Here is a 26,898-nt window from a genome sequence, read left to right as displayed (position 1 = left end):
CGACTTTCGACGCATTTGACAAAATGACTTTGTAAAAATGCTACAAATAAACTTTTTTTAAAAAATTACAAACATAATTTTCATGTCTAAAACTAAGCATGTTTTTTTGACCCAGCAAAAAGAAATCTTCCTAAACGTAAAAATCTGTATTACAAATGACAACCTTTTATAAGTGAGCAATTCATTTCTGAGAATGTATCATGCTGCAAATTATTCTTTTAAAGTATATAATTTTTAAGTTATTTTTATCCTTTTTATAGCGTTGTTCATAGATATGTTACGTGCCTTGTCTACGCATTTTTTTCCTTTGTATTTTCTGTTTTTCATTTATGAAAAATGTTTTAATCACTGCCGTCGTCAAACACGCAGAAAATTTGAAAAACTAGTAAAATAATTGGAAATTAATATTTCTCTCTCTTTTTAACAGCACTGATTTTGTCAGAATCCTCCACTTATTCCTATGTTCCTTAACTAAATGTATTAAAATAAATATCCCTGAAATGACGGATCAGATAAGAGGGGAAAGAAACACTGACGTTTAGTAGGGGAGACCGGGGATGGTTGACTAGCTTTTGACTTAAGCTCGTATATCTCTGATGTTTAACTTAATATGACAAAAACAACAACTGCTACAGATAGTAGAACTATTTAGGTACATAAAATACTATAATATGACCTTTATATTCATCATTATAATACTTATTTAGCCGATTTTATAAACCCCTGACGTTTGGTCAATCTACCCCATGTCCGGGGTAAGTTGACCATACGCATGGGGTAGGTTGACCTAGGCAGTAGTTAGTGCAAATAAAGAGGATTAGTATAAAAATAAAGCACCAAAATTTACTAAATGATTGAAACTTTTTATTTGATATAAACGAACTTAAATTTGAGATACAATCATTCTCCGTTCACAAAGAACTTTGATGAACGTAACAATTTTTGATTCTCTTATTTTTAAGATTAAAAAAAAAAAAAAAAAAAAAAAAAACTTTAAAATAACAATAAGTAAGATTAATTCTTTGTATTCTTTTTGTTCCAACCTTAGTTGTAACTTGAATAATTGTAATAAATCGATAATCAATTAGTCTACCTACCATCATTATTAGTCTAAATTTGTCAAACAGCCCCTGACGCCATTTTGAATTTTACCTGCTAATCATATGCAAAATCTGGCACTAACATAGAAGCAATACTGTGTTATATATAATAGAACTATTATATTTAAATGTGTCATAAGAACAACATTGTTTCTAACAGATTTATAGGCACAATAACAAAAAAAAAAGGTACGAACGAAAAAAAATACTTACCGAGATCGAAAACACAACAAGTAATCTCACTTACGAACGCCTCGCGACTGCCTTCGTACAAGTTCGCGGGTCGCGGGGAGGCATCGACGCTCGTGATTAGTTAATAAAAATCACGTGATGGTTACGAGTTATTGTTGCTTAGTATACCTGCCCCTATAGCCAATCGTCCCCAGTCTCCCCCATTTAATACAAATACTGCATTAAAAATTGTAGTTCTAGAACAATGAGCAAAACAATATTCTGCAGAACAAATGTAAAGCATTTGATTGTGTAGGATCACGAATATCACGAGGAATCAAAACAGTTTTTCTTCTAATATAAAATTTTCTTTTGATGATAAAACTGAAGGTAAAAATGACCTAAAAAAGACTAAGTAAGAATAAAATTTCCGATCTTTAAATTTTATTTCAATCTAAGAGAAACTGTTATGTTTGCTAAAGAAAATACCTTTTATGGTATATTTGTACATTAATTTCAAAGCGAACGTGGTGCTAAAAAATGAGAAACTGAATTAAATTTCTTGATTTCCTTTTCTGCATTTTACTTACACTTTATGCACACATATATTTATAAACATTTGAATAACAGATCATTGCATTACAAAATAAAGATCCTAATGTAAAATTTTAATTTCCGGCCTAAATCATCTCCTGAAACACCAATAAAAATTGAACCATTTTCTGTATTGCTTTCTATTCTGTATTTCATGAATATATTTCAGTTCCCGTTTTTTTCATTTAGTTATTCTAATATCAAGAATGTATAAAAAACACTTTTAGAAATAGTACTATACAAAACATAAATTATGTAGATATTGCACGTTTTTCTTTTATGTTTTAACAAGACATAATTTTGAAAAAAAAAGGGGGGGAGGTGTAATGAAACGTGTTTTAATATATTTTCCTTTTCTTAGATGAAATAAATTTCGCTGTTCATTTTTTTAAATAATAAAAGGCATCTTTGTTTAAAATAGCAAGACTTTTGGAATAAATATTTTAATGTCCCGTAGTTTGCTTTTGATGTTGTAGTTAATGGTATAAAATTTGTAAAATATTGCTCTTCAGAGGAATGAAATATCATTATGAGTAAAAAGAGTAGTGTAATGATATGCAGCATCGCGTATGCAGAATTTTTTGTGTGTAAACCACGTCGTACATTTTAATGATTATCACTGAGCTTGTAAGGAATTCTTTGTTAGAAAACAGTTACTTTGTGTGGAAAAGGTTATGAAGATAGTATATCCGTTTTCACTGAATATTTAGCCATCGTTATCATTATAAGTACGACCATTTGATTGAATTTGATTTTAATATTTTTAAATTATATAATTAGCAGGTGAACAAATTGTTTTCACATTTTTGTATATTATTTTCTTAACAGTAGAACTAACAATTGCAACTACATCGGTCCCCACTCTCTAGTCAAATACCTCTCCACACAATTGATAAAAAAATTACGTATAAAAAAAAGGCAAAAAAAAACTCATTTTTTAGCAAAAAAAAAAATTAATATTTTTTTCCAAGTTTTCCTGGATAAAATTCGTGTTTTACGGGATTACAGAAAAAAAAAACCTGTATCATCAATGCCGTAGCTATACTAACTTAATGCCAAAGTAATAGTTAAGTTAAATATCACGATCCATTTGAATGCTGATTCGAAATTCGTAACAATATCAAGGTTTCTGTTTAAGTTGTAAAGTCATTTCTCATTTTAACATAATTATAATCGCATTTATTAGAATTTCATTAATAAAAGTTATCTCTGTACATTATTCCTCATAAACTGGTCGTTATTTAAAAACATTCAGCTTTAGGTTCTAAATGGTTCTGACTTGTTCGTTTCTAAGCGCATTAAATAAGTTTTATTACCATTAAAATTGTATGTAATAATTCGATCTATAACAATTCAAATCTAACAAAAAAAAAAAAAAAAAACTAGTCTCAGAACTTTTTTAATTTAACGTTTGTTAAAATACTGTTAAAAGTAAGTTAGAGGCATATTTTTATTTTTCTCAGCAACATACCTCGGGCGAGATATATTCTAACACATTTCTTCCACGTGGAGCGTTATTTCTCACTCGCGATTTTCGACAAAAAATGCAAACCACTTTTTTTCCAGAATTTTGCAAGACATTTTGTGGCAGTTAACAACGGGCCACAAAAAAAAAAAACCTTAGTGGACCCCCCCCCCCCTTTTTTTCTGGAAAAATAATCATTTTGCCTTTTAGTCGATTTTCTCCATTTACAATTATGAGTTATTTCTTATTGCTGCATCGTTTCAAAAAAAAAAAAAAAATGTTATAAAATTGAGTTTGGATATATATTTTTAAAGATACAAATCGGAAAAACTTTTACTTTTTTACTGTTGATCAGTATCATTAAGTATTAAATTTCATGAAAAGTTTAGCTTCTAGTTTTGAATTTAACAGGTTTAAGAAGCTATTGAAAAAAATGAGGGTTCTTATGTGCATGTAAAGGTGGAATTTTATTTAGTAGCAAGTGGTCAGTATACACTTTTAATTTAGGTTTATAGCTCCATTTATATTTTCAGTTGACACTTCATCCGTATTTTTTTAACAAATACAAGAAAGTCTTTACCCAATTTGAACGGGCAAAACCTTTAACTGCACGCTACTTTCCAACATAGTACCAAATTATTAGTTAAGCGTAGTACGTTCTTGTTTTCACAAAATGAAAAAAGTATTTGATAAAACATATTTCGCAGGAGGGGGAGGGATCTTCTGGCCACTTAATGAGTAATAAAATTTGAGTTTTCAAGTCTGCCTTTTCAGACGGAATTCCTGAAAGTTCCTTATTTTTCGAATTCCTCTCAAACTTATTTAACTCAGATTTGGAAGCTATCCTTTTTAGAAGATGTTCGGTTCATCAGCTCAAAGAAGTAACAGATCAAAAATAAACTTTTTGAAATTGCCGTTTTAAAAAAAATATTCGTGATGATTTTAAAAATAGTGTTTTTTTGCAAAATTACGTTGCAAGAAAAATAAAACATATGTTTATAAATGGTGCGTATTGTCTTAAAAAGAAAATGGTTATTTTTCAATTAGAAAAACACGCTACCAAATGCGTTGCACCATTCTGGAGATACAGCTCTTTGAAAATGTTGCCCAGAAATCGCAAGTGAAACGTAGCACTCAGTTTGCTACCTTTGGGGCTAGCTGTATCTCTGGCCATAATTTTTTGCAACAAAGAAAAAAAAATCATGTATTCCACTTTTACTAATTTCAAAATATGTTAAATTTAAGAAGCCTGAATTGACATGTAACAGTGGTGCTCAACCGAAGGCCCGAGGGTCTTTTGAGTCCCGCTAAGCTAATCCTTATGACCCGCTATTACGTTTAACGTAACGAATCGAAAAATATACTCTGGGCACATCCAAAACTGCCAAACATCTTCATTCCGCATTAGTTACGATTGTTGAAAAGTACAAGTCAAGTAGCCATAAACTGTTTCTGATAAACAGTTGGAAACACTGTATCAGTAAAATAAGCATGCAGCAACAATGGCAGCAATTCTTGGTTTACTATTTTCTATCTGTTCTCTCATTTTCCCATCTTATCTTTAAAAAAAAAAAAAAAAAAAAAAAAAAACATACGAGGCAAGGAGAAGCAAAAGGATCATAGTGCCAAAATCAAAATTTCGGAGATAACCAGTACAAATAATGAGGGAACCTTTCCTCTGCTTTGGAGCGAGAGGTGGTGCAAGTAGCTCTGGTGGGTGTTGCTATACAACATGCTTTCGAAAAAAAAAAAAAAACTAATGAAAGCCTATCTGGGATCTGAAATTTAAACGCGTTTTAAAAGAAACTTTAAAAATTCTACTGACATCCATTTGGTTCTTACTGACTCATATGTGCTCTGGCCAGTGAGGTTCAGGTAAGTATGAGGCGTGGGTGACGGGCAAAAATAAAGTTGGGACACCACCAACCTTACAACATTTTTGAAACACCCTTTCCTCCTTTTGGCGTAAGAAAAGAAATGTATTTTTACAAATCTGTACAGATTATGTAGTTTGGATGACACTTCAAGGAAACATTTTTAGAATGTCACAGTACTTAAATTTCTGGTCTCTTTTCTTTCCTGCATTAGTAATATATTTTTTTTTTTAAATCCATACAAATTATATTTATGAGTAGTCTATGTGTTCTTTCATAAAACCATCACGTTTGTCTGATTTTTTTCTTTTTTAATTTCGTGTTTTAAAATTGCATATGCATGTTCCAATATACATATTTGTTTTTACCTTAAAAGTAAAAGTAATAAATAACTACGCAAGGAAAATTACAGAAAAAACCTGTGATTTTCTTATAAGAAATTGCGTAGGAAACTTTCTGAAAACCGAAACTTTAAACAAGAAATAAGTTATATCCTAACCTTGCGTGCAACTAGAGAAAATTGAACTTAGATTGAAAACAGAACTTTTTCGAAATGGGATAAGGCTTCTTTATCTGAATAAAACAACTATTTTATTTTTTGTATTTCTCTCTGAGATATTCTTGCGTGTGTAGATGTCAAAAATAAACTTCTTTCAGAAGAATTTATGTGTCTTCTGGTTATAATAAGAACAATGCAGTTTTATTAATTTAGTTTTACAAAACTGGATAATGACATTGCGGTATTGTACAAATTGTGCCTACTATGAAATGATCATTAACTTAATGACTACCAAGAATTTGGCACCATTTACAATTGTTTTTGGGGTCTTTTCGTTAGAGTGGAGTAACATGTTTTGATAATTCTCAATATGAAATATGTTAATTAAAATAGGTTTCGAAAGAGTTCTGCATTGAACTCTCATAAGCAGAACACGTATAAAATGTTTTCAGTTAGGTGCTTTATGTAAAATACTTTGTTCCTAAAAATAACTGACAATGAAATATAAAATAAGCACACCAAATATTTATTTAAAAAAAAAATAATTTGTTCCCTAGATTGAGTTTTTCAAGGAGCGTCAAGAATACCACATTTACCAACTAGTACTATCCGTCGGCCCAGTTACCTATAGATTTAGTTTCCTGAGATTGAATTCTATGTTAGTAGAGCAGTGCGTGAAATTTGTGCTTCTATATTTTACAATTCTTTCTGACTTATTTTTGGGCCATGTTCCATATTGCTTTGCTTTGCCATGCATGTGTTTTTGAAAGGACACGATTTACGTTTTGGATTGCTCTTAGCATCTTCCACTGGTACTATTCTTCCGAAGACACTTATATGGTCTTAGTATTTCCTGAGTAAGGCACGAAAGGGTGTTGTGGATCGGGTAAGCTTTGACGATTAATGCAATCAATATTTTTTGATACAATCTATATATATAATTCTCTTACGTGCCGGCAAATGAAGGGGTGAATTTCTAAACCTCTGTTGGCAACACTTCGCCGATAAATCATGTAAACAAACTTCTACGTTGTTTTGAAATCTTGAATCACAGAATACTCAACGAACTTTTTTTTTTTTGAGATGAGTTTGAGTCGGGCTGTGGCCCATTTCAACCTTAATCAGCAAAGAAAAGCTCAAAGAAGGCAGGAAACCGTTCTTGAATCCAATTTAAGACGAGCCATTTCCAGAGTTGTATTCTCTGATTCGCTGCCGATAATTTTTAGCGGCTGGGGAATTTTCAGTCAGCAGTTCCTTCAACAGATCAGGTGCGTCACACAATGCCGGTAACCGCACCTTTCCGTCATGGCAACATTTAGTATATTTATTTGCAGTATTACGCTCTTTCTGCCAATAAAGAGCACCACAAAATTCGCATTCTTCACACATTGCTCCACAATCATGTTCATCGGCAATGTTGGTTTGAACGCGTAGGCGCTTTGAGCGTCGTCTATTCTCTGCTTCAGTACGACAGTTCAGTTCAAAATGAATAACCGAGAAAGAATTTACTTTATTCCTTTTATTCTCAGCTGAAAGGTTTCGCCAAATTTGTTTAGGGTTATAGTAGTTTTAGTATTGTGCAAGCAAAGTAGCCTTGGCGAGTTTTCGCGTTTTTAGTTAAACCATTTTTTGTTCGTGACGTGGCAAGGATTCAGAATAACAACAAGAAGGACAAACGTTTGAGAAAATATGTTTGGTGCTCTCTGAGCCTGTTTTTAGTCATGGCCAGCTCTATGTGGCATTATCAAGAACAAGATCTTTTGAAGCAGTGTCAGTTGTGGCTCCCAAACGGGACATTTTTAATTGTGTATATGAGGAAGTTTTCTCAGATTAGAATATATAAGAGTGTAAATATGTAAATATATAAGAGTGTAAATAATGTAAATACATCCCTCGGGGGAGCCTGTAACCCCTAGAGGGCGCGTCCCCAGGTGGCGGATAGGGGAATGCCTTCATTGGTTTTCCAATGGGTGGTAGAAGGGAAATAAAATACCTTCCGCGGACCAACAGGTAGAAGTGCAATCTCTCCAAAGCAATGACAGACACTTTTGTATCTATAATGGTAAAGTTGTGCACATTGCCAAGGCAGTCATCTTACATACAGCAAAGTTAAACTGTTGAAAATCTGGCTAAAGCAGACAAATTAACATTATGAACGTAATTTTCATATTGGTTAAATGGATGGTGACCTAAATGCAATTACCAACTTTAATTTTTACGGAAAATTTTAGCTAGGCTAATGTATTGGCATACAGCGAGCGAGCGAAGCGAGCATGGATCGCGAAGCGATCCACAGGGAACTGCGTAAGCAGTTCCGGGGGTTGGCGAGCGATAGCGAGCAGGGGGCGATAGCCCCCTAGTATGAGTTATTTCTTAAACATATGTTTCCTAGTTATCTGGCTATCAAAAACAAATGTTATTTCATAAAATAATAAAATAAAACATATATTCCACTTTTACAAATATCAAATTATGTTAAATTAAATAATAACTTAACAAAAAAACAACACTTTTTTAATTTTTATAAATTATCATTTTCCAAATGCCAACTGCTGGGTTATCATCTACAAAGGGAAGGGATATGGCTTTTTTTCAGACTCTAAAAAATATGTAGACAATATCTATGCATCAGAGACAGAGGGACGTAAGTAACATTAAGGTAATTTTACAGTAGATAGAAAAACTTTTTTCTGGCGCATGCAAAGGATGGGACGCATGCTATTTTACCCCTAGTAAAAATTTGAAAAGGATGTTTTTTTAATTACTTTCACATGACTCGATGCAGAATTGGCTTCTGATTACAATTCGCTATATACGGATGATCGCCATTTTTGACTTATAAGAGTATGGCTCTTCAGTACAGATATAACATGTTGGAAGAACGAGTAAAGACAATATGATAAAATACAAATTGGTTGGAAATTTATGTTTAAGAGAATATGAACCTTTAGTTCGAACACGAAAATCTACATGAGGAGATAACATTTCCGGGCTTATTGGCCGTGGTCTAATTGGAGTAAAAATTCCAGACGTTTCGGCTTGCTTTGCTGCAGCCATCATCAGTGGTTTGATTTTGGTGAGACTGATTCCTTGCTTCGGTGGCTCCGGTATTGAAGCAAACTGCTGCTGCGCAACTGGTCCTGATTGGGAGGCATTCTCAAGCCGCTGGTAGAATAAGGTTCCTGATTGGATGAGATTCAAGCCGCTGGTGATCCTGGTACCTGATTGGATGGGATTCACAAGCCGTGGTGGCTATCGGTTTCTGATTGGATGGGACCACAGTATGTTTTAGACTGTTGCGGCGAGCGGATCTAAGGGCAGGATGCCATGTTTTTGGTAAATTGAAATTCTCCTCTTTTCTGCTGAAATTAAAGGGGTGTTTGAAAAATTCTATAGCTTCGCGATGAAGACGGGCAAAGTAATGAGATGTTGTTGCCAAGATTTCTGTGTCTTTAAATTTGATGTTGTGGACTCCTTCTTGTTTGCTGTGTTCGGCTACGGCAGACTTATCATAGTTTCCTAAGCGGCAATGACGAACATGCTCAGAAAGGCGTGTCTTGATGCTGCACTTCGTAGTTCCGACATAAACTGATCCACTGGAGCACGGAATTTTTAAACTCCAGATGTGGAGAAAGGGTCACGGGAGTCTTTCACCGGGCGATAACAGTTCCTAAGTTTAGTGGTGGGTTTGAAAATGGTCTTGATGTTGTGTTTTTCAAGGAGTTTTCCAATTCGGTCAGTAACTCTGTGTAGGTAGGGTAAGAACAATTTCCCTAATGGTTCAGATGGGGTAGGCTTCTGTTCGTTATTCGACCTCCTGGGATGAAAAGCTCTTCTAATTTCTCTTCCAGTGAGTACATTGGCTGGAAATGCTAGCTCAAGGTGTTTCAATTCCTCCTTCAAATGTGTCTTTTCGCAGATTCTTTCTGCTCGGTGCATGAGGGTATTGATGACAGCCATTTTTTGTCTCGGGTGGTGGTTTGAGTTCTTATGAAGGTAACGGTCTGTGTGTGTGGGTGTAACGGTCTGTACTGGAGCCACCGAAGCAAGGAATCAGTCTCACCAAACTCAAACCACTGATGATGACTGCAGCAAAGCAAGCCGAAACGTCTTTAATTTTTACTCCAATTAGACCACGGCCAATAAGCCCGGAAATGTTATCTCCTCATATTGACGCCGGCCGTGAAAGTCTTAAACAGTATTTACGAAAATCTACATTCATTCACACTAAAAACAGAAAAAAAAATATTTTAGTATATTTTGTCAACATGAAAACAGTTCTGATCATGTTGTGAGCAACACACGCATGTACGCATGCGTTGTAATTCATCATCTGGACGTACACATTTTTTTCATGGTCATTTCACTCACTTTAAAGTTTAAAAGAAATGTAATTTAGCAAACCATTAATCAGGCTTCTAACAAAAACCAACATCATCAATTTATTCCGCACGGAAATTAAAGCGACAATACAAAATTGAGTCAATAGTGAAACGGAGAGAATGACTCGATAAAATTGCAAGAAGCAAATGCCTTAAATCCAAACAGAAAATGGCTGGCTACACTTCCTTGGAAATTGGGAGAAATCTCATTCGTTGGAAGGAAAAGATCTGAAATACTGTTATTTGACTTATTTTGCGAAAATTAATGATATGAAAACAAGTGAGCTATATCACCAACTTGCCCAGAACACCCACAAGTACAATTTTTTTGGGTCATTTGACTTAATAAGTTTATTTTATCTACACACGGTAGTTGAAATAAAAATATGTTATCATACAGGACGCAAAGGGGGGTGCGTGGCTTACAATGCCAAACAATTACGGAAACAGATCATGCGATCGTCATTTACTGAATACAATTAGTTAGGACAAAAAAAAAAAAAACGCAAATACGTAGCGTAAACGAGGCTACTTTGGCCTTAGGGTCCTTCTTTGGTCCAACAAGATACAACGTCCTCTGCCAACCTTCAAGAGGCAATTTTTTAAACATGTTTTGACAGAATATTCTAGAGAGCATCCTCAAGCACTCAACTATGTATACCAAACAGTTCTATAGCTCTATTCAAGAAGAAACACTACTGGTTCTGCTTTCTTTGTGTACGATGTGCCATCATAACCTCTCAAACTTAGCTGATGTAGAATTGCTTCTACATTGATAAGACATTTTTAAGCACCTATTTATGAGCACTACTTACAGATCTATATCATAGTTTAGTTGCACTTCTCATTTCTGCTTAGATTGTTTCTTAAAATTTGACAATGACAACATTCTTAACATAAAAATTAAGGCCTACTTTGGTCCAGCATAAAAACGTGAAAAAATCCGCCACAGAGTTATGGAAAAGTACGGAATAGCTAAAATTAAAACTCTAAATGGAAAAACAAAAAAAAAAAACAAAAAAAGTAGAATTATCGGCAAAGGATAAAGAGATTGCAGACTCAATTCATCAGGGCTCTGTTACATGGTTTTCATTATAGAAGATGAAGAGGATTTAAAAGTTGCACAGAAGGTTTTGAAAAAGGTTTACCCAGTTTCATCTACTTCTTAAAAATATTGTTAAATTGATTGAAAAGTTTGCGAAATTTGTCATTAATCGCACTCCTCGAGCTATAACATTTTAAAACAACGGGCCACATTGATCAGCTTCGCAGGTCGAATGTGCCCCGCGTGCCGTAGGTTGGGCACCACTGGTTTATAATATTGTTAGGAATAAAATAAAAAAAGGAACTCCCCGGTAACATCATTCATTTTTGAGCTGTAAGCGTATAATCATAGTACTGCTGACTGCTCTTGCAATGTTTCGGAAGGGATGGGGGGGGAGAGCAAGAGGGGGGGTCATGACTTTGTGTTTTTTTAGTGTTTGGTTTAAGTACTAACATCCTGCAAAAAAACAGCTTTCCCCTATTTTTCTTTTTTTTTTTTTTTTTTTTGCGACACGAAAAGTGTATAATCATAGTACTGCTCTTCCAATATTTCGGATGAGGTGGGGGAGGAAGCAAGAGGGGTGGGGGTCGGGACTTTGTGTTTTTTTAATGTATACTTTAAGCATTAACATCCTGCAAAAATTCAGCTTTCTCTTAATTAGTTGTGACACGAAAATGCTGTAATCATAGCACTGCTCTTGCAATTTTTCGGAGGGGGTGGGGAGGAAAGCAAGAGGGGTGGGAGTCGGGACTTTGTGTTTTTTTAGTGTATACTTTGTGTGCTAACATCCTGCAAAAATTCAGCTTTCCCTAAATTAGTTGTGACAAAGTCTATTTTTTTACCTTCATTGACTGGGCTATTACATTTGTAGAGATGATTATAACTGCCCTGTGAATAAACTGGCAGTATGTGTTAAAACAGAGTTTCATCTTACTTCCCCAACCCCTATTGCTTTGCTTCTGCAACAATACGGATTTGCAGGATTACTCTAGGGATGAATCATTCAAAAAGTTGAAGAAAATATTTATGTATGTTAGCTGTCTTAACCTAATATCATAAATTAAGATGAAAACAATCATGTACACACAACTTCTTTTCTCTAATAGCAAATGGAGTTAGATAACAGTCTGTTTGAACGATATCTACGGTCTTTTTAATTAGAATATTTTGTTTTTAATTTGACCGCTGTATTCCAATTATTACGTATATTAATAACTTAAGTTTTAGTGATAGCTACCCACTTACTTTTCAATAAGATTTTTTTTTTCTCAGACATTGTGGAATCAAGTAACTGTTACTTTCATTAGTAGCTACCTACTTAATTCTCATTACAAATATTCTTTTGTAATTTGGCAGTTGTAATCCGATTTTTATGGAATTAAGTAACACAATTTCACAATTTTAATTATGGTTGCATTCTTACTTCTCAATAGAAAAATAGGAGCAAAATATCACAACACTAAGTTGTGAAATATTTGCGGACAATTCTATACTTGTGTTTCGGAGCTACAAGGAACCTCGTTTTTAATGCCAAAAAATTGAACTTATGGACAACAGAGAGAATGACTCGATAAAATTGCAAGAAGCAAATGCCTTAAATCCAAACAGAAAATGGCTGGCTACACTTCCTTGGAAATTGGGAGAAATCTCATTCGTTGGAAGGAAAAGATCTGAAATACTGTTATTTGACTTATTTTGCGAAAATTAATGATATGAAAACAAGTGAGCTATATCACCAACTTGCCCAGAACACCCACAAGTACAATTTTTTTGGGTCATTTGACTTAATAAGTTTATTTTATCTACACACGGTAGTTGAAATAAAAATATGTTATCATACAGGACGCAAAGGGGGGTGCGTGGCTTACAATGCCAAACAATTACGGAAACAGATCATGCGATCGTCATTTACTGAATACAATTAGTTAGGACAAAAAAAAAAAACGCAAATACATAGCGTAAACGAGGCTACTTTGGCCTTAGGGTCCTTCTTTGGTCCAACAAGATACAACGTCCTCTGCCAACCTTCAAGAGGCAATTTTTTAAACATGTTTTGACAGAATATTCTAGAGAGCATCCTCAAGCACTCAACTATGTATACCAAACAGTTCTATAGCTCTATTCAAGAAGAAACACTACTGGTTCTGCTTTCTTTGTGTACGATGTGCCATCATAACCTCTCAAACTTAGCTGATGTAGAATTGCTTCTACATTGATAAGACATTTTTAAGCACCTATTTATGAGCACTACTTAAAGATCTATATCATAGTTTAGTTGCACTTCTCATTTCTGCTTAGATTGTTTCTTAAAATTTGACAATGACAACATTCTTAACATACAAATTACGGCCTACTTTGGTCCCGCCACAGAGTTATGGAAAAGTACGGAATAGCTAAAATTAAAACTCTAAATGGAAAAACAAAAAAAAAAAAAAGTAGAATTATCGGCAAAGGATAAAGAGATTGCAGACTCAATTCATCAGGGCTCTGTTACATGGTTTTCATTATGGAAGATGAAGAGGATTTAAAAGTTGCACAGAAGGTTTTGAAAAAGGTTTACCCTGTTTCATCTACTTCTTAAAAATATTGTTAAATTGATTGAAAAGTTTGCGAAATTTTAATATTGTAGAATAGATTGAGCTCATTTTTCCAAAGATAGCTGTTAAGCGAAGAAGAAGGCTCGAGTGTTGAGAGCATGGAACGCACCAAAAAGTCTTGGAAGTGACGGAAAGTTTAGGATCCTTTGTTTTACAAATGTTGTTATCTTAATAAAATCATTCAACATTTAACCTCCAAAACTGATGGGATGTCGACTGTTCTCCGTCGGTAATTTCTGACCCAATAACTTGGTACGTTATTGTGTGGAGGGAGTCATGGGAGTCCTTATCTCGTCTATAAGTGATCAAAGGAAGCCTATAGTTGCGTTTTCAAACTTATACAGTGGAACCTGTATAAGTTGACCACTCGCGGTGCGCTATTTTAGTGGTCAACTTAAACAGGTGGTCAACTTATAGAGGTTGATTTATATGATAAAGGCTAATTCCGTGCCTGAAAAAAGCGGTCAACTTAGACAGGTGGTCAACTTACAAAGGTGGTCAACTTCACAGGTCTTACTATTTCGAAAATTTCGTCCTAGACATCCATGTATCCAAAAAAAAAACACTTTGAACCAGTATTCCATAAATGTGACCGGCCAAAACCAGAAGTTGAATCTGCCATTCTCTACAAACATACAATAATGCTATATTTCACTTAGTGTGAGTTCTTCTCCTCAGACCTATTACTTAATGAATTCACGCAGTCAGAAAGCACAAAGGCCTAAAGTCAAGTAAACAAGGTGGTAAAGATGTAAAACTGCGATTGATTTATCGTTTAAAATGCTGTACCTAACAGAAGTTGAGTCATGAATATAGTAAAGTTACCTGAATTTGGAGATATAAAACGTTTACAGGATGGGCTGGTATGATGGTCCAGTGACATAGAACGGTTCTTCAACTTTTGACGAAATGCATCCGCAAATTTTGTACTGACTTTTTTGTATTTGATTAGTATCAAACGCAATATCTGGTTGTTTGTGATATTTTATTCATTAGTTTATTTATTTAAATCTCAGCAATCACTACCATAACAAACCTTGCGAGGTTTTACCGAATGTGGTGATTGGGTGAACAGAACAGTTCACAAGTTACCAAGCTCACACTGGAACAATGACTTGTAACTAACAAAATACACTGTATTTCAAGTATTTCTGCTTTTGCCCTGGCTATAGGGCGGTAACTTACTGAAAATACCACTGTCTTTTGCCTTCAATCTTCGAGTTGAACCGAGCCATTGCTTCGGTTCAGTCACTCGTCTGGACTCTGCTAATTCTATATTAGCTACCAGTTTGTTTGACACTCTTGGCTTCCTTCAGAGTCCTCCTTCCAGTTCAGTCACTGCTTAAGCCGTGCTGATGAGTGCTAATAAGCACAAAACTGCAGTCCTCGGCTGAAAGGACTGAGCTGGCGGTGTATTTCAAAATCCACTAAGTTTGATGAAAATGTATATAAAATGAAATAATTCCTAGAACCTTATTGACTGCTTTTTTTAACCATTCATTTCTCATATGTAAACGTAGCCTATAAAGCACATACCCAAATAGTTGCATATTCGTGGACTTGATGCATTAAAAGGAAATTATAGACCAAAAACAAAACGTCTCACATTCTTGTCTTCAGGACATGTCATGGAAAATCACTAGCAATTGTATTAATGGGGAAATTCGTGGAACGCCAATAGATTCATACAAATAGATGCTATTTCTTAGGCCGGAAAAAGCGTCAACGTTGTTGAAACAGTCTCCTCTTATTACTTGAGCATATACCTGAAGTATTAAAGCTGAGAAGCATGATTAAATAGCAATTGACTTCAATGATATCGATAAGAATAAATTAATCGACAAGAATTTACTATATATTTATAAAAATAATTACTTGTTGACGTTAGCAAGAACAAATTCCTGCAGTTTTTTTTTTTTTTTTTTGTAAAATCGTGTTTTTCTATCATGTCTCACATAAATCTATCAAGGAAAAAAAACTGAAAATATAAAGCTTATTGCAATGATTTAGAGTCGCCGAAACTACTCTTGATATTAATTTTTCTGTTAGCTTTTCTACTTTCCATCTGATAACTTTTCCGAGCAGAAAAATTTGCTTTAGGGTTTTCTGTGCAAGTTCTATTCTGTGTTTTATTTTTTTTTTACTTAAGTATCTTTCCGCTATTGAAATTTGAATACAAAATATAATTATCGGTTTTTCACGATTACCCGTTATCTTCAAAATTCTTTTTTGTTTTATATTTACATGTATTTAGAGTAAAAGAAGAGCATACACGTTCGAATGAATAAGTATTTCGCAGAAAAACAATTCTTGATCTAAAATACTTTATTTTTTCCATACCGGCAAAAACATTTTGCAGGTACTCGTCATCTATGTCACTTTGTTAAATAACTTTTCCTTTTGCTGTAAACAACATATTTTTCATAGCGCCTAGCAACTGATCAAAAAGAATGTCATTTTAAATCGTTTGATAGCATAGGAAGCAACGTTAAAGTTTTAATGTATTTATATTGGTGCTAAACGACGCATGCCCTTTAATTTATCCATACTTTATTTTAAAAACCCTTCTCTGCTGAAGTATACGAAGGCATGTTGGATAAAATCTGAAATATTGATGAACTTTCAATTACTTCTAAAACCGTTTATTGAATGAAAAAATTAAAAACTTTAGGCATATGTGTTTTTTTCTTTTTTTTTTCCAACTTTGGTTTTAAGGTTTATGAGTTGATACCATTGTTTCGATAGATTTCCAGTATGGTTTTTTAATAGCTTAGAGGATTCAATAATGGCTCAAACATACTTATATGATAGAAAAAAATTAAGGAATGAGTACGTACCAATAAAGTTACAATCTGATAAGAAACCATTTTGTAATGTCATTAAGAAATAAACGCTTCAAAAACATAAATGCAAAGAAAATTACTTTTTTTTTCCTGTTCAAGTTTTTAGACACATGTTTGAAAAAAAATATGATGTGGGTGTTAATGAAAGATGCTGTTTTTGAACAGTGTTCCTGGAATATCGATTATGCACTTGATATTTACGATATAAACCTGTCTATTGTTAATTGTGTGCTCATAGCCATTTCCTTTCGTCATGATTATTTTAAGCATCAATAGAAATGAAAACTTTTTTTTTCCAAAGTGTTCAAGCCACTGAAGTTTGCAAATTTTATTAGTAGTTGTTTGCTTCTATTTCTTTTCTTATTTTTAAGTAAAGCTAACTGTAAATGAATAGATAAACACTAGACTGTTTTTTCCTTTTCCTTTTTTTTTTTTGTTTTTATTTCGCATCATCTCTCAGTAATAACATTGAAATTTATTAAAATAGCAAGTTCATAATTATAATAGACTAAAGAGTGAAACTTCCGGAATAGTAACACATTTAAATAATTTTCCATAATATTCAAACGAATATCCAAAATATAAAGATTTAATATAATACTTTTAGTAAGTCGTCAAAAAATACGATAAAATGCACATTAGACATGTACAACCTTCTTTCAGAGGGATCAAACACATTTGTTTATATTCAGTAAATTACCGCCCATTAGCCAGGGCTAAAGCAAAAATACGTGAAATACACCGCCAGCTCAGTCATTTCCAGCCGAGGACTGCAGTTTCGTGCTTATTAGCACTCATCAGCCCGGCATAGGAATGTGACTGAGCTGGAGATGGAAAACCTCCTAAGGAAGCCAAGAGTGCGAAACAAACTGGTAGCTAATATAGAATTAGCAGACCAGACAGGTGACCGAAGCAATGGTTCGGTTCAACTCGAAGATTGAACGCGAGGCAAGGTATATTCAGTAAATTATTGCCCATTAGCCAGGGCTAAAGCAGAAATACGTGATATTAGCTACCAGTTTGTTTCGCACTCTTGGCTTCCTTAAGAGGTTTTCCATCTCCAGCCTAGGGGCCTCCAGGTCACTTTCATGTACCGGGCTGTTGAGTGCTAATAAGCACGAAATTGCAGTCCTCGGCTGGAAATGACCGAGCTGGCGGTGTATTTCACGTATTTCTGCTTTAGCCCTGGCTAATGGGCGGTAATTTACTGAATATACCTTGCCTCGCGTTCAATCTTCGAGTTGAACCGAACCATTGCTTCGGTCACCTGTCTGGTCTGCTAATTCTATATTAGCTACCAGTTTGTTTCGCACTCTTGGCTTCCTTAAGAGGTTTTTCCATCTCCAGCTCAGTCACTTTCCTATGCCGGGCTGATGAGTGCTAATAAGCACGAAACTGCAGTCCTCGGCTGGAAATGACTGAGCTGGCGGTGTATTTCACACATTTGTTTATAGTTTACGATGTTATGTTTACCAAAACGTTGACAATAACATGTTAGATTCAAAGCTAATTAGGAATGATTCCAAAAAAAAAAATAAAAAGGCCTCTGGTATTATAAGACATTAAATCCAAAATGCTTCTCTAACCATAAACATCCCTCGTAATTATCGTCTGGAAATCTGGAATGGAATAATTTTGTTAATGACCTTAAATCATTTATTTCAACACCCGTTTCGATTGTTAATACATCCTTCCATATCTTGTAAAATAACTAATTCAAACCATTAGAAGTTTACTGTTTAATTTAATAAAAGATTAAGCCAGATATTTTTTTTTTCCTTTTGAGCAGCTAATATTGCTAATTGATTGCCTTTTAATGCAGCGTATTTTCATTCGTTTTGCAATTGCGAAGTAAAGAGTCATGCGATACATTGCTTCATGCCAGTAGATCTTTAGTAAAACGAGGTCATGTGACCGCGGTGGTACTTAATCCATTTTTATCTGTTGAATATGCACCACACAAAGTTAGCTTAAACACTTGTTTTTCAACTAATCTTAACTGGTTAGTCATTGGGCTAGACAATGTTCTGGCTTAGATCAATGACTAACTAGAATATAAGCTGTCAAAAAGAGGAAGGGGCTCCTGAAGAGTGATAACTAACTAAAGCTGTTGGAAAGAAAGGTTATAAATGACTAATCTGTAATTTATTATTATGATTATATATTTTATTCTTTTTATTACGGTATCAATTTTTCAAGTGTTGAGACTTTGTGTCCTTTTGATATAAAAATTACAGCCTGCTTTTAAAAATCGAAAAAGATATATTTAATTTTACACGGAACTGTAAAAATTAGAATCTCGAATTAATCAGCTATAGAGAGCAAACAATAAAAATAATAAAATAAAAAAATAATAAAATAAAAGGAATCGAAATAATAAAATAAAAGGTTTAAACAAATACTAAAATGTTTTCTCATAACTGCAGTATTTTTTGCGACTACTTTTAATTCGTCGGAAACAAATTATTTTTGTTTTAATAATAATTGATTTTACTTTCATCTTTATGACAGCTCAAGCAGTAACTTAGTTTTTGTTTTCAATCAAATCTATTGTTAAAATTGTTTTTTCAACGTACAATGAAGTCACGTTGCAGCGAACTTCAAAGAACCATAACTTTTGTTCGCTTTAACGGGACTTTCGCTGCAACGGTATGCAAGCAATGTAACAGCCATTATATTAGGACTTAAAACTCATTTCATTGAAATAGAAATGCCGTTGTGTTGAGATTCGCACAACATTATTTCGATGTGCAGTGAAATTTTTGTTTTCAATCAAATCTAATGTTAAAACTGTTTTTTCAACGTACAATGAAGTTCCGTTGCAGCGAACTTCAAGGGACCATAACTTTTGTTCGCTTTAACGGGAATTTCGCTGCAACGGAATGCAAGCAATTTAACAACAATCTACTTAAAACTCATTTCGTTGAAATAGAAAGGCCGTTGTGTTGGGATTCGCACAACATTATTTCGTTGTGCAGTGAAATATCGTTACAACGAATAAAAATACAACGCCATTTCCGTTTCAACGAAATGAATTTTAAATCCCAATGTAATTTCTGTTACAATGCTTGAATTCCGTTACAGCGAACGAAATGTGTGGCCCTTTGAAGTTTTTTGTAACGGGATTTCACTTTATATCCAAACTTTACATTTTAAACTATCACTACTTCATATATAAGTGATAGTTTTTTGTACTACACTTTATACAAAACCACACAAGTTACATCTTTTTTTTTAATTCAAAAAGGCAAGAATTTTAATCAATTTTAGCCAGTAAAAGGTAGAATTTGTTACAGAAAAGCCAAGCATATTGCCATAAAGCACGAACTTCACCTACAGTAATGACTTTAAGTTAGATTTAACGTTGTCAATGTCACGAGCAAGAATGAGCCAAATGTAGAAAATACTTTTGATGGTTTAATGTATTACTCTATGCTACAAGGAAAGTAGCTTAAGCGCTTGATCTTCTCTTGTACCGCCATGGCAGAACTTCGTTCCACAGAGTTAGTGGAGATTTGCTTTCATATTTGCAATCCATCATCCAAAGTCAATTGCCTTCGTACGAGGAAAGTACAAGTTTTCCGTACGAAAGAGACGTAGCAAAATACTAAAGTAGATTTCCTGGTTGATGAATTATGTTTGATATAACTCATGTAAGAAAGGGGAAATACATTATTTCTGCAATGTCAAATTTTCTTTTTTCGCTGAAAATGTCGTTTTTATGTTGAATATCATGCTAAAAATTAAATGTCAGGCAAACATGTAGCTTTCTGTTAATAATTTATAGCTTGTTATGTACTTATTTGTTTTGAATGATATTTTATCTTTAACACGGTATAAAAATATGTTTTAAGTGCCGCAAGCGACGTTGCAGAGAGCAAATCTAATAACTTAAAGGAGGATTAAAGGATTTGTAACCTTTATTTTTCTTTGCTGTTTTATAACTTGAAGCGACACTAAAATTAATATTTCATGAAAGTTTAACTTTTGGATAATATAGTAAAGGAAATCTATTGAAAATATTCATAAAGATTCGTTTTGTTTAGAAAAAATACTAATAATGGATACTGTAGAGAGTAAAGTTTGTTTTAAACCAAATAGCTCTGACATAAATATTCAAAATAAACAAAACAACAGGTTTCACATTTAAGGAATGACGTGAAAATGACTTTCTTATCAAGTGATGTGTATTTCTGGAAACACTAAACATTTTTAAGAACGATGCACCAACGATAAATTTATCAAAACTAAACAAGTGTTTTCGTGAAACGTATTGTATGAGGTCACTAACTCTGCATCTGACCAGGTAAAAAGAAACATAAGACGCAGAAGCGCTCTCCATCCCAATGGCTATGTACATAAAATGTCTTTAATGAACAGCAGTAAATGTAAACAAGTTGCGTCGTACTAAAAGAAAATCAGTTTATTACTCTCTATTAGTGTGAGTAATAAATTTTTTATATGTTAACTAGGAATAATTCGCAAAACTCCATTAACTGTTTTCAATATCTTCAGCTTGGTGGGGGTTTTTTTTTTTCGAAAAATAGCATTATTCCTGTGATGTGCGAAAAATACCGTTGATTAACCGTTCTTAACTGTAAAATAGCTCATTACTTAAACCTTGTTCAAAATATTGAGTAGTGTGCTCCACAATGCACTAGGGCAGCCTGAACTTATAGCCCAGTCAATGAAGGTTTCGTGTCGCAACTAATTTAGAGAAAGCTGAATTTTTGCAGAATGTTAGCACATAGAGTAAACACTAAAAAAACATAAAGTCCCGACCCCTACCCCTCTTGCTTTTCTCCCCACCCCCACCGAAACATTGCAAGAGCAGTACTATGATTTTACGTTTTTTGCGAAGCAACTAATTTAGGAAAAGCTGATTTTTTGCAGTATGTTAGCACATAAGTTATACGTTAAAAAAACACAAAGTCCCGACCCCAACCCCTCTTGCGTCCTCCCTCACCCCTTCCGAAACAATGGCAGTACTATGATTATACACTTTTCGTGTCGCAATAAAATAGGGGAAAGCTGATTTTTTTTGCAGGATGTTAGTACTTAAACCATACACTAAAAAAACACAAAGTCCCGACCCCCCTCTTGCTCTCACCCCGCCTAACCCTTTCGAAACATTGCAAGAGCAGTCAGCAGTACTATGATTATATGCTTACAGCTCAAAAATTAATAATGTTACCGAGGGGTTCTTTTTTTTATTTCACTCCTAACAATATGAGAAACCAGTGGTGCCCAACCTATGGTCTGCGGGCCACATTCGACCTGCAAAGCTGATCCACGTGGCCCGCTGTTTTGTGAAATGTTACAACTCGAAAGTACAATTAATGACAATGTTCTAAATTTGGAGTTAATTATTTAGAAATTGGTTTATGAAAAACATGTTGTATTTAAAAAAAGAAGCATCAAGTAATAATAAGAAAAATTTTTGATTTGCAATTTTTTTCTTTATCCGTATTTTTCCATTTCATTGAGAAAAGAGTAAAATATTTTGAAATTTTATATGTGCTCTAGCCCGCGCAAGAACGACTTTAGTACGATCTGCGGCCCTCGGGAAGAAAATGTTGGGGACCACTCTTATAAACAAATTATATTACATATACTTTTTATGTAGATAGCTCATTTTCACCACTTTAATAACTTAATCATGCACAGAAATCTCACTACAAAAAGTAAATTCAACAAATTATAGCTTTTTATCTATACGTCGTGGAAAGAAATGTTTGAACAACATTTATAGGTAATAATGAAATGACAGTCATTTAGTTGAAATGGAGCGACAATATAATGGCGTTCATTTCAAGTTTTCCTACTATTGCACAATTTTTTGTCACAAAAATTTATAGTCGTTTGTGTCGCCGATAGTAGTCAACAAAATAATGTCAATGTTTGGCTAACTATTTAAGTCTTGCATTAACACTAGAAAGACGGAAGCGGTCATTTTGACCGCAAACGATTTACAAATACTCATATTCGCTGCGTTTAATTTTCAAACTCCTTTTCCTTCATTGACTTTTCCTAACTATTTATTAAGATCTTACAACAGTATTTTTTTTCTTTAGGAGTATTATTATAGTCGCTATAAATGTTTATACCTAGAAAGACGGACTACGGTCATTTCGACCGCTAAGTGAACCTTTCTTTATGCATCCGTTTTTTTCTTTTTTTCTCTTATCAGTTATGTGTACTATGGACTATTGTTAGTTGTCAGGGTGAGTAATCTTCTTTTGAGCTTGAGTAGTACCTGCTGGTCAGGTTTAATTCTTTGAACTGTTAGGAAAATGCGAAACACTTGTTGGTTGCATGGTTTCAGTTTTCTGCTATCTGCACAATTGGCAAAGTTGAGAAAGGTAAAATTTGAGAAGCATGTGACTGGACACGTGAAATTATTTTGGGTCTAAAAAGAGTAAATATAAACAGGTAAATTCCAAAAATGTTTGCTGGAATTCTTTTGTGTACCAAAACATGTGCTTTGCTTGAAGCATTGACGTTTATTTTCTTCGATGATAATGAAGTGCTCAGTCACATAATTATCTTCATGATGCCGAGAAGAACCGTTGACAAGCAAAACTTATAGGAGCATTAATACCTGAAACTGTTGCAGATTTATCTAAAACAGATTATGGTTCAAATGAAGTCTGACTTATCTGAAGAGATATATTTCTAGCGGTGAGAATAGTTTGCTTTCATGAGATTATTGCGAATATTGTTCGAAGCCTAGATTTTCAGAAAAGGATTGTTCTTCTGAGTTAGAATCAGAAGAAACCTCGCTAATAAAAACTGATGCTCAAAATATAATACTCAGTGAAAGAAAAAGGGAAAAGGATCCGAAGCCGAAAAAAAAGGGGAAATTTAAAAAACAGAACTCCTATTTCTCCAATTTCCTCCAAGACACCTCACTAATCAATTTTGCTGCACATAAATACATATCTATCTCAGGAAAAAGATTAACATAGTGTGAAATTGACTATGCGGAAATAAATCTACGAGCATTTGTTCTGATTGCCAAAAAAAAAAAAAAGAAAAAACTGTTAATGACTAATATACATGTGACGTGATAACATAAGTATTTCGAAATAATGTAAAAGATAGTAATGTACGGTATCTTGCGATATTTAAATATTTTTTTAAACCAAACACATGCATGGTTGATTATAGTACTTGTTAGTTATTACATGCTAAGAAAATATCCTCATTTTTGTACAAATTTGCTCTTTCTCAATGCCAATTGTGTAAAGCATGTGTGCATCACTTGATCAATAATAAAATTTAAAAAAAGGCTATCTGAGACTTATTTGCAGACTATATTACGATTAAATTTGTTAAGTTAAACTCTAACATGTTGAAACAAATCTTTTCTCTGGTTAAAAATCCGAAAGGAGGAATTTCCTATCTTTTTAGTATGGCGGTCAAAGTGACCGCTGCCAGTCTTTCTAGGTATACGCAAAACGCCGTCTTTCTAGTGTTAAATAAATCAGGAATACAGTAAAACCTGTCAAGTTGACCACCCTTGTAAGTTAAAAACATGTACAGAATTAGTCCTATATCATATAAATTAATCTCTATAAGTTTACCACCTGTTTAAGTTGACCAATAAAATAGTGCACCGCAAGTGGTCAACTTTCACAAGTTTCACTGTAGTATATTTCAACTGATTATTTCCTCGCAGCGGATATTATTAATATTTAATATTACTTTTGGTTATTATTTTTTAGTCTTTTATAAGGGATCATCTTCTAATATTTCGTTGGTTTGGTCCGAAAATATTGTTACAGTGCGTTCCATTACAGTGTCCACACACATTGACGTGCAATCGAACCAAGCTTTACGACACATACAGTTTTTAACTCATAATATTTTACAATTGCAAGATATTATTTGGAGAAGTTCATTTAGAGCAGAGGTAATCGCCATGAGCTCATTAATCAGTCGGTTGCCTGAAGTAAATTGACCACCCGACTCTTCTGGGGGAAGTTTAAAACCTAACCAAGTTTGAATCTGCTGGTAAACCCTAAAAAGATATTGACGAGCGACGTCTGAAGTTGGTGGAATTTCGCTAAATAAAATTTTGACTTTAGAGGCATTTTTTAACCGACTTCAAAAAGGAGGCGGTTATCAGTTCATACCGTATGTATGTTTTTTTTTTTTTTGTTTTTTTTTTTTTTTTGTCCACTCATAGCGTCTCACCTAGTGAACCGATTTTGATGATTCTTTTTTTAATGGATAGGGGATGGCTCAACTTGGGTCCCATTACTTTGTTTGACCATATTTGTTCTTTAGAAAAAAAGTTATGGGCAAAAAACAGTAAATTTTATGCAATTTCCCTATTAAATGATTAAAATGATATTGTAGCGAAGTTCGCACTTATCATACGTGGATAACGGTGGCTCAGTGGTAGAATTCTCGCCTCCCACACGAGCGACCCGGGTTCAAATCCCGACTAGGACAAAGTGAATTTTACTAAAATTTCGTTTCTACTGTTTCCCGTATTTTCTCGAATGTTCTATTAATTTCTGTATCTTTCCAAGTCTGGAAAGTTCCAAACACTTTCTCAAGTTGCATATAAGGAGATGTACCGTTCATTCGTGGTTCTGAATAAAGATCTCGAGTTGAGACTAACGAGTATTCGCTTCATTTGGCTTTCACATTGTCTTCGTTATCTTCATCTGCGCGACAATATGAAACTCATTGTTATAAAAGTTTGGTGCCATATAACAGTAACATTAATAGTAATTGTAATGATAATTTTGAATAAACGCTTTTCTAAAGCAATACAGTGATATAGAGCCGAACTTCTTACTAGGTAACTTCTTACTTTTACTCAAATATCTACATTTACACTAAAAAGAATGAAATAAAAAATTTTTGAAAAGAAAATAGAACCGACTTCAAAATTGCTCTAAAAAGTGAAAAATAATTTTGTTCTTTAAACACCATCGATAATACTTTTAAAAATAATTTTTGAAGTTGGTACAAAAACGATCGATAAGATCATTCACAGCCATTACTCAACTACAACTATAAGTTTAACCAGGCCTAATTTCTTCACTACCACATACATTATGCATTGATAACAGCATATTTGAGTAACGATGTATATGTTTCGCTCCTAACTTTGGATGATTTTCTGAAAAAAATATGAACGAAGCATCGTTACTCTGGATTTTACTTTTTGTTTTTGTGCCAACTTCAAAAATTATGTTTAAAAGTATTATCGATGGTGTTTAAAGAATAAAATTATTTTTCACTTTTTAGAGCAATTTTGAAGTCAGTTCTATTTTCTTTTCAAAAATTTTTGATATTACTTGCTTATACACAAACTTTTATTCAAACTTGGTTACGTTTTGAACTTCAGCAGAAGAATGGGGATGGCAATATACTTCAAGCAATTGACGACACCTAAGCTCATAACAATTACCCTTGCCCCAAAAGAACTTCTCCTACTAATAATCTTGCAATTGTAAAACATTGTGTGTTACAAACTATAGCTGTCGTAAAGCCGAATTCGATTGCACGTCTATTTGTGTACTGGAATGCACTGTAACAATATTTGTGGATCAAACATTATTCTGCAGACTATCAGCGACACCAACGAACTATAAACTTTTGTAACAAAAAATTGCATTTCCGTTGTAAAACCTTAAAGTGAACGTAATTACATTGATGCTCCATTTCAACTAAATGCCTCTAGCAGATCATCATTGAATTATTATCTATAAGTTTTTTTCAAACATTTCTTCCCAAGACTTAATGATAAAAAGTTGTTGTTTGTTGAATTTATTTTTTGTTTTTTGTAGTGAGTTGTCTGTATGTGATTAAGTTAGTAAAACGGTGAAACTGAGTTATTTACATAAGAAGTTTATGTAACATATTATCATTACTTGATGCTTATTTTGTTAAATGCAACCTGTTTTTCAGAAACGTATTTCTAAATATTTGACTCCTAATTTGTAACATTGTCATTAATCGCACTCTTCGAGCTATAACATTTTAAAACAACGCGCCACATTGATCAGTTTCGCGGGCCGAATGTGCCCCGTGTGCCGTAGGTTGGGCACCACTGGTTTATAATATTGTTAGGAATGAAATAAAAAAGGGAACTCCCCGGTAACATTATTCATTTTTGAGCTGTAAGCGTATAATCATAGTACTGCTGACTGCTCTTGCAATGTTTCGGAAGGGTTGGGGGGGGGAGAGCAAGAGGGGGGGGGGTCATGACTTTGTGTTTTTTTAGTGTATAGTTTAAGTACTAACATCCTGCAAAAAAACAGCTTTCCCCCCTTTTTTTTTGCGACACGAAAAGTGTATAATCATAG

This window comes from Uloborus diversus, chromosome 1 (genome assembly GCF_026930045.1).
Source record: "Uloborus diversus isolate 005 chromosome 1, Udiv.v.3.1, whole genome shotgun sequence".
Taxonomy (NCBI): domain Eukaryota; kingdom Metazoa; phylum Arthropoda; class Arachnida; order Araneae; family Uloboridae; genus Uloborus; species Uloborus diversus.
Note: the sequence above shows the minus strand (reverse complement) of the source record.